Raw genomic sequence first — 11,059 nt, forward strand, 5'->3', positions numbered from 1 at the left:
TTATTACGTAATAGTATATATCGTTATACGTTATAACGTAACACTATATAACGTTATACGTTATATGGTAATTCTATATAACGTTATACGTTATATGGTAATTCTATATAACGTTATACGTTATATGGTAATTCTATATAACGTTATACGTTATTACGTATTAGTATATATCGTTTTACGTTATATGGTAATGCTATATAACGTTATACGTTATAACGCAACACTATATAACGTTATACGTTATATGGTAATAGTATATATCGTTATACGTTATAACGTAACAATATATAACGTTATACGTTATATGGTAATAATATATAACGATATACGCTATTACGTAATAGTATATATCGTTATATGTTATAACGTAACACTATATAACGTTATACGTTATAACGTAACACTATATAACGTTATACGTTATATGGTAATACTATATATCGTTATACGTTATAACGTAACAATATATAACGTTATACGTTATATGGTAATACTATATAACGATATACGTTATTACGTAATAGTATATATCGTTATACGTTATAACGTAACACTATATATCGTTTTACGATATATGGTAATGCTACATAACGTTATGCGTTATTACGTAATAGTATATAACGTTATACGTTATATGGTAATACTATATATCGTTTTACGTTATAACGTAACAATATATAGCGCTATACGTTATATGGTAATACTATATAACGATATACGATATTACGTAATAGTATATATCGTTATACGTTATTACGTGATAGTATATAGTGCTATACTTTATATGGTAATACTACATAACGTTATACGTTATATGGTAATACTATATATCGTTTTACGTTATAACGTAACAATATATAGCGCTATACGTTATATGGAAATACTATATAACGATATACGTTATTACGTAACAGTATATATCGTTATACGTTATAACGTAACTATATATAACGTTATACGTTATATGGTAATTCTATATAACGTTATACGTTATTACGTAATAGTATATATTGTTTTACGTTATATGGTAATGCTATATAACGTTATACGTTATAACGTAACACTATATAACGTTATACGTTATAACGTAACACTATATAACGTTATACGTTATATGGTAATTCTATATAACGATATACGTTATTACGTAATAGTATATATCGTTATATGTTATAACGTAGCACTATATATCGTTATACGTTATAACGTAATAGTATATATCGTTATACGTTATAACATAACACTATATATCGTTTTACGATATATGGTAATGCTATATAACGTTATACGTTATAACGCAACACTATATAACGTTATACGTTATATGGTAATAGTATATATCGTTATACGTTATAACGTAACAATATATAACGTTATACGTTATATGGTAATAATATATAACGATATACGTTATTACGTAATAGTATATATCGTTATATGTTATAACGTAACACTATATAACGTTATACGTTATAACGTAATAGTATATATCGTTATACGTTATAACATAACACTATATATCGTTTTACGATATATGGTAATGCTACATAACGTTATACGTTATAACGTAACACTATATAACGTTATACGTTATATGGTAATACTATATATCGTTATACGTTATAACGTAACAATATATAACGTTATACGTTATATGGTAATACTATATAACGATATAAGCTATTACGTAATAGTATATATCGTTATACGTTATTACGTAATAGTATATAATGTTATACTTTATATGGTAATACTATATAACGTTATACGTTATTACGTAATAGTATATATCGTTTTACGTTATATGGTAATGCTATATAACGTTATACGTTATAACGTAACAGTATATAACTTTATACGTTATATGGTAATAGTATATATCGTTATACGTTATAACGTAACAATATATAACGTTATACGTTATATGGTAATGGTATATAACGTTATACGTTATAACGTAACACTATATAACGTTATACGTTATATGGTAATAGTATATATGGTTATACGTTATAACGTAACAATATATAACGTTATACGTTATTACGTAATAGTATATATCGTTTTACGTTATATGGTAATGCTATATAGCGTTATACGTTATACCGTAACAGTATATAACGTTATACGTTATATGGTAATACTATATAACGTTATACGTTATTACGTAATAGTATATATCGTTTTACGTTATATGGTAATGCTATATAACGTTATACGTTATAACGTAACACTATATAACGTTATACGTTATATGGTAATAGTATATATCGTTATACGTTATAACGTAACAATATATAACGTTATACGTTATATGGTAATACTATATAACGATATACGTTATTACGTAATAGTATATATTGTTATACGTTATAACGTAACACTATATAACGTTATACGTTATATGGTAATTCTATATAACGTTATACGTTATTACGTAATAGTATATATTGTTTTACGTTATATGGTAATGCTATATAACGTTATACGTTATAACGTAACACTATATAACATTATACGTTATAACGTAACACTATATAACGTTATACGTTATATGGTAATTCTATATAACGTTATACGTTATTACGTAATAGTATATATCGTTTTACGTTATATGGTAATGCTATATAACGTTATACGTTATAACGTAACACTATATAACGTTATACGTTATATGGTAATAGTATATATCATTATACGTTATAACGTAACAATATATAACGTTATACGTTATATGGTAATACTATATAACGATATACGTTATTACGTAATAGTATATATCGTTATACGTTATAACGTAACACTATATAACGTTATACGTTATATGGTAATTCTATATAACGTTATACGTTATTACGTATTAGTATATATCGTTTTACGTTATATGGTAATGCTATATAACGTTATACGTTATAACGCAACACTATATAACGTTATACGTTATATGGTAATAGTATATATCGTTATACGTTATAACGTAACAATATATAACGTTATACGTTATATGGTAATAATATATAACGATATACGTTATTACGTAATAGTATATATCGTTATATGTTATAACGTAACACTATATAACGTTATACGTTATAACGTAATAGTATATATCGTTATACGTTATAACATAACACTATATATCGTTTTACGATATATGGTAATGCTACATAACGTTATACGTTAAAACATAACACTATAGAACGTTATACGTTATATGGTAATACTATATATCGTTATACGTTATAACGTAACAATATGTAACGTTATACGTTATATGGTAATACTATATAACGATATGCGTTATTACGTAATAGTATATATCGTTATACGTTATAACGTAACACTATATAACGTTATACGTTATATGGTAAAACCATATATCGTTATACGTTAAAACGTAACAATATATAACGTTATACGTTATATGGAAATACTATATAACGATATACGATATTACGTAATAGTATATATCGTTATACGTTATTACGTGATAGTATATAGTGCTATACTTTATATGGTAATACTACATAACGTTATACGTTATATGGTAATACTATATAACAATATACGTTATTACGTAATAGTATATATCGTTATACGTTATAACGTAACACTATATAACGTTATACGTTATAACGTAACACTATATAACGTTATACGTTGTAACGTAACACTATATAACGTTATACGTTATAACGTAACACTATATAACGTTATACGTTATATGGTAATTCTATATAACGTTATACGTTATTACGTAATAGTATATATCGTTTTACGTTATATGGTAATGCTATATAACGTTATACGTAATAACGTAACACTATATAACGTTATACGTTATATGGTAATAGTATATATCGTTATACGTTATAACGTAACAATATATAACGTTATACGTTATATGGTAATACTATATAAGGATATACGTTATTACGTAATAGTATATATCGTTATACGTTATAACGTAACACCATATAACGTTATACGTTATTACGTAATAGTATATATCGTTATACGTTATAACGTAACACTATATATCGTTTTACGATGTATGGTAATGCTACATAACGTTATACGTTATAACGTAACACTATATAACGTTATACGTTATATGGTAATACTATATATCGTTATACGTTATAACGTAACAATATATAACGTTATACGTTATATGGTAATACTATATAACGGTATACGTTATTACGTAATAGTATATATCGTTATACGTTATAACGTAACACTATATATCGTTTTACGATATATGGTAATGCTACATAACGTTATACGTTATAACGTAACACTATATAATGTTATACGATATATGGTAATACTATATATCGTTATACGTTATTACGTAACAATATATAACGTTATACGTTATATGGTAATACTATATAACGATATGCGTTATTACGTAATAGTATATATCGTTATACGTTATAACGTAACACTATATAACGTTATACTTTTATATGGTAATACTATATAATGATATAAGTTATTACGTAATAGTAGATATCGTTATACGTTATTACGAAATAGTATATAATGTTATACTTTATATGGTAACACTATATAACGTTATACGTTATATGGTAATACTATATTTCGTTATACGTTATAACGTAACAATATATAACGTTATACGTTATATGGTAATACTATATAACGGTATACGTTATTACGTAATAGTATATATCGTTATACGTTATAACGTAACACTATATATCGTTTTACGATAAATGGTAATGCTACATAACGTTATACGTTATAACGTAACACTATATGACGTTTTACGATATATGGTAATACTATATATCGTTATACGTTATAACGTAACAATATATAACGTTATACGTTATATGGTAATACTATATAACGTTATACGTTATTACGTAATAGTATCTAACGTTATACGTTATATGGAAATACTATATAACGATATACGATATTACGTAATAGTATATATCGTTATACGTTATTACGTAATAGTATATAATGTTATACTTTATATGGTAATACTATATAACGTTATACGTTATATGGTAATACTATATTTCGTTATACGTTATAACGTAACAATATATAACGTTATACGTTATATGGTAATACTATATAACGGTATACGTTATTACGTAATAGTATATATCGTTATACGTTATAACGTAACACTATATATCGTTTTACGATATATGGTAATGCTACATAACGTTAGACGTTATAACGTAACACTATATATCGTTTTACGATAAATGGTAATGCTACATAACGTTATACGTTATAACGTAACAATATATAGCGCTATACGTTATATGGTAATAATATATAACGATATACGATATTACGTAATAGTATATATCGTTATACGTTATTACGTAATAGTATATAATGTTATACTTTATATGGTAATACTATATAACGTTATACGTTATTACGTAATAGTATATATCGTTTTACGTTATATGGTAATGCTATATAACGTTATACGTTATAACGTAACAGTATATAACTTTATACGTTCTATGGTAATAGCATATATCGTTATACGTTATAACGTAACAATATATAACGTTATACGTTATATGGTAATGCTATATAACGTTATACGTTATAACGTAACACTATATAACGTTATACGTTATACGGTAATAGTATATATCGTTACACGTTATAACGTAACAATATATAACGTTATACGTTATATGGTAATACTATATAACGATATACGTTATTACGTAATAGTATATATCGTTATACGTTATAACGTAACACTATATAACGTTATACGTTATATGGTAATTCTATATAAAGTTATACGTTATTACGTAATAGTATATATCGTTTTACGATATATGGTAACACTATATAACAATATACGTTATTACGTAATAGTATATATCGATTTACGTAATATGGTAATACTATATATCGTTATACGTTATATTGAAATACTATATAACGACATACGTTATTACGTAATAGCATATATCGTTATACGTTATAACGTAACACTATATAACGTTATACGTTATATGGTAAAACTATATATCGTTATACGTTATAACGTAACAATATATAACGTTATACGTTATATGGTAATACTATATAACGATATACATTATTACGTAATAGTATATATCGTTATACGTTATAACGTAACACTATATATCGTTTTACGATATATGGTAATGCTACATAACGTTATACGTTATAACGTAACACTATATAACGTTATACGTTATATGGTAATACTATATATCGTTATACGTTATAACGTAACAATATATAACGTTATACGTTATATGGTAATACTATATAACGGTATACGTTATTACGTAATAGTATATATCGTTATACGTTATAACGTAACACTATATATCGTTTTACGATAAATGGTAATGCTACATAACGTTATACGTTATAACGCAACACTATATAACGTTATACGTTATATGGTAATAGTATATATCGTTATACGTTATAACGTAACAATATATAACGTTATACGTTATATGGTAATAATATATAACGATATACGTTATTACGTAATAGTATATATCGTTATATGTTATAACGTAACACTATATAACGTTATACGTTATAACGTAATAGTATATATCGTTATACGTTATAACGTAACACTATATATCGTTTTACGATATATGGTAATGCTACATAACGTTATACGTTATAACATAACACTATATAACGTTATACGTTATATGGTAATACCATATATCGTTATACGTTATAACGTAACAATATATAACGTTATACGTTATATGGTAATACTATATAACGATATACGTTATTACGTAATAGTATATATCCTTATACGTTATAACGTAACACTATATATTGTTTTACGATATATGGTAATGCTACATAACGTTATACGTTATATGGTAATACTATATAACGATATGCGTCATTACGTAATAGTATATATCGTTATACGTTATAACGTAACACTATATAACGTTATACGTTATATGGTAATACTATATAACGATATGCGTTATTGCGTAATAGTATATATCGTTATACGTTATAACGTAACACTATATAACGTTATACGTTATATGGTAATTCTATATAAAGTTATACGTTATTACGTAATAGTATATATCGTTTTACGTTATATGGTAATGCTATATAACGTTATACGTTATAACGTAACACTATATAACGTTATACGTTATACGGTAATAGTATATATCGTTATACGTTATAGCGTAACAATATATAACGTTATACGTTATATGGTAATACTATATAACCATATACGTTATTACGTAATAGTATATATCGTTATACGTTATAACGTAACACTATATAACGTTATACGTTATATGGTAATACTATATATCGTTATACGTTATAACGTAACAATATATAACGTTATACGTTATATGGTAATACTATATAACGATATGCGTCATTACGTAATAGTATATATCGTTATACGTTATAACGTAACACTATATAACGTTATACGTTATATGGTAATTCTATATAACGTTATGCGTTATTACGTAATAGTATATAACGTTATACGTTATATGGTAATACTATATAACAATATACGTTATTACGTAATAGTATATATCGTTTTACGTTATATGGTAATACTATATATCGTTATACGTTATATCGTAACAATATATAACGTTATACGTTATATGGAAATACTATATAACGATATACGTTATTACGTAATAGTATATATCGTTATACGTTATAACGTAACACTATATAACGTTATACGTCATATGGTAATACTATATAACGATATAAGTTATTACGTAATAGTATATATCGTTATACGTTATTACGTAATAGTATATAATGTTATACTTTATATGGTAATATAATATAACGTTATACGATATAACGTATCACTATATAACGTTATACGTTATATGGTAATACTATATAACAATATACGTTATTACGTAATAGTATATATCGTTATACGTTATAACGTAACACTATATAACGTTATACGTTATATGGTAATTCTATATAACGTTATACGTTATTACGTAATAGTATATATCGTTTTACGTTATATGGTAATGCTATATAACGTTATACGTTATAACGTAACAGTATATAACGTTATGCGTTATATGGTAATAGTATATATCGTTATACGTTATAACGTAACAATATATAACGTTATACGTTATATGGTAATAGTATATATCGATATACGTTATAACGTAACAATATATAACGTTATACGTTATATTGAAATACTATATAACGATATACGTTATTACGTAATAGTATATATCGTTATACGTTATAACGTAACACTATATAACGTTATACGTTATATGGTATTACTATATAACGTTATACGATATATGGTAATACTATATAACGTTATACGTTATACCGTAACAATATACAACGTCATGCGTTATATCGTAACACTATATATCGTTATACGTAATATGGTAATACTATATAACGTTATACGTTATAACGTAACAATATACAACGTTATACGTTATTATGTAACAGTAAATGGTATGTAAATATGAAACCGGAATTTTTGTATAGAAAAACACACGTTTATTGTATGATAATTATACGTTATATGGTAACACCATATAACGTTATACGTTATAAGGTAACACCATATAACGTTATACGTTATAAGGTAACACCATGTAACGTTATACGTTATAACGTAACACTGTATAACGTTATACGTTATGTGGTAATACTATATAACGTTATACGTTATAACGTAACAATATACAGCGTTATACGTTATATGATAATACTATATAACTTTATAGCTTATAACGTAAGAATATACATCGATATATGTTATTACGTAATAGTATATAACGTTATACGCCATGTGGTAATAATATATAACGTTGTACGTTATAACGTAATAGTTTATATCGATAAACGTTATATGGTAATGCTATATAACGTTATACGTTATAACGTCACAATATACAACGTTATACGTTATTACGTAATAGTAAATGGTATGTAAATATGAAACCGGAATTTTTGTATAGAAAAGTACACGTTTATTGTATGATAATTATACGTTCTATGGTAACACCATATAATATGGTAACTCTATACCTCTCCTTAAAAGAAATAGTCTTAGCGACACGTGACAGTAAATACTTCAATAGTTTCTATCCCGCGGCTCGCCACACGCAGATTTTGTCCTCGGGGTAAGATGATCGCCGGGTGTCGGCATGCCTTTGTAGTGTATGTTTAGCTAACGTGAGGGCCCGCTATGGATCTTAAGATTTAGTCAAGTGAAGTCCTTCAAATAGACTTTGTTGCAACTACGGAAAGATAGGAGAAACCTATCTTCCACGAACGATGCCCCCCGTCAACAACCTCCCCTCAAGGGCGGCCTGCATCTCTTTCAAAACGCCGATATGGAGATCGACCAATTAGCAACAGCGCTAATTTCCCTCTCCTTTGGAACGAAAGCTTTCGTTGACGAATCCGAGGATCTCATGTCCTTAGACACACCCATTATAGTTTTCCTCTACGGCATCATCGAGACGGAGATTCATTCTTTCGTACGATCTCATCGACGAGTGACAGTACCACCTTACAACCAGTGAATACCTCACATCTAGTTAACAAGCAGTTAGACTTGAACTGTGCGAGAACATACGTTTATCATCCCGTGACCGCGGATTCGTTTCGAACCTAAGGTCATTATCACTGGTGCTACGAGAGCCTAATCTTGTTGATAAGCCTGTGCTAGTAAACTCTTTATTGTATCACGGCAATGGCTAATTGTAATGAGAATTCATCAAACGCCCCTCTCCATAATCCCGACCCTAATCCGACATATATATCTATCTTTGTGAGTTGATGCGATGTGCGTGATAGGTGTAAAAGAAGAATCACTCGACATTCTTCAACGGTAATTATTTATTAATTTCTTTATTTATATAGGTTCACGATATACCTTTCTGCGCAGGACGCGTTATACGATTATTGGTTAGCGGTTACAAGTTCGAGCTCTGTGCGTTACGTCTGAGGATACGGAATCGTTGGATTCGTTCAGGAAAGTGTTGGTTCGGAAAGTGAGGAAAATGGACGTCGCTGTTAATTGACTAAATTCTGAGTTGGTCACTGGAAAGGGATGTAAGGCACACTTGAGGGAAAGTTGCTAGCGCGGAGTGTCGTACGTGAGGAAAAGCAGATTTCCTGCGTTTCCCCGCAGCGGATGGTATGTGTACGAACTGTTCAGGCAAAGATTATTTGTCCCTTTAGAGAACCTTGGCTACGTAAGTCCTAAGATTTATAGCGGGTCCGGGTCCTAACTGAAAATATATTCGGTGAACGTGTATCGACATCTGGCCGTCGTCTTCTTCGAAGGGTAGAGTCTTTGTGTAGCGAGCCGCGGGATAGAAACCGTTGGGAGGTTCGCTGCGGAGTGCCGCTACATATGTTATGAATGTAGTATCCTAAATGGTGTCTGGAGCAAGGACAAGTAAGGATGTTTTTGTAGAGGTGCCTTATGTTATCCGTGATAGTAGTAGTTGTCGTTTCACGGTGTCTCACGTTGCAATCCAGTCTGAATCATCCAAAATTCTGTTCGCGGCATTTGGAGATCCAAACCGGACTGCTGCGTAGTTCTTAGCTTGGTATCGTTTTCCAAAGATTAATCAGCGGATTAATTTTTTGGAAAACGATGCCAATTACCAGGTCTCACCACGCGGAGGTGACTACGCAAGAGACCCGCCCATGGGTTATTTATCTTTATACATCCATCTCGACATTCAACCCATTGGCAGAATGTCGAGTTCTGACTCTACTTGACCATGGGCCTGCATAAAGAAATAGTTGTTTCGTACCCTAACTGCGAAACACATATCTCCAACGCAGCGCTTACATGAATCTTTACAAACGTGGAGCAAAGCATACATAACGCCACAGCTATCTCCCACACACCGATTACATAGATCCGTACAAATATTGTACAATAATTGGTATCCCTATTGGCAGCATTCGGTATCAAAGACACATTTATCTAACTTGGAACGAATCA

Source organism: Bombus affinis, chromosome 18 (genome assembly GCF_024516045.1).
Source record: "Bombus affinis isolate iyBomAffi1 chromosome 18, iyBomAffi1.2, whole genome shotgun sequence".
NCBI classification, from domain to species: Eukaryota; Metazoa; Arthropoda; class Insecta; order Hymenoptera; family Apidae; genus Bombus; species Bombus affinis.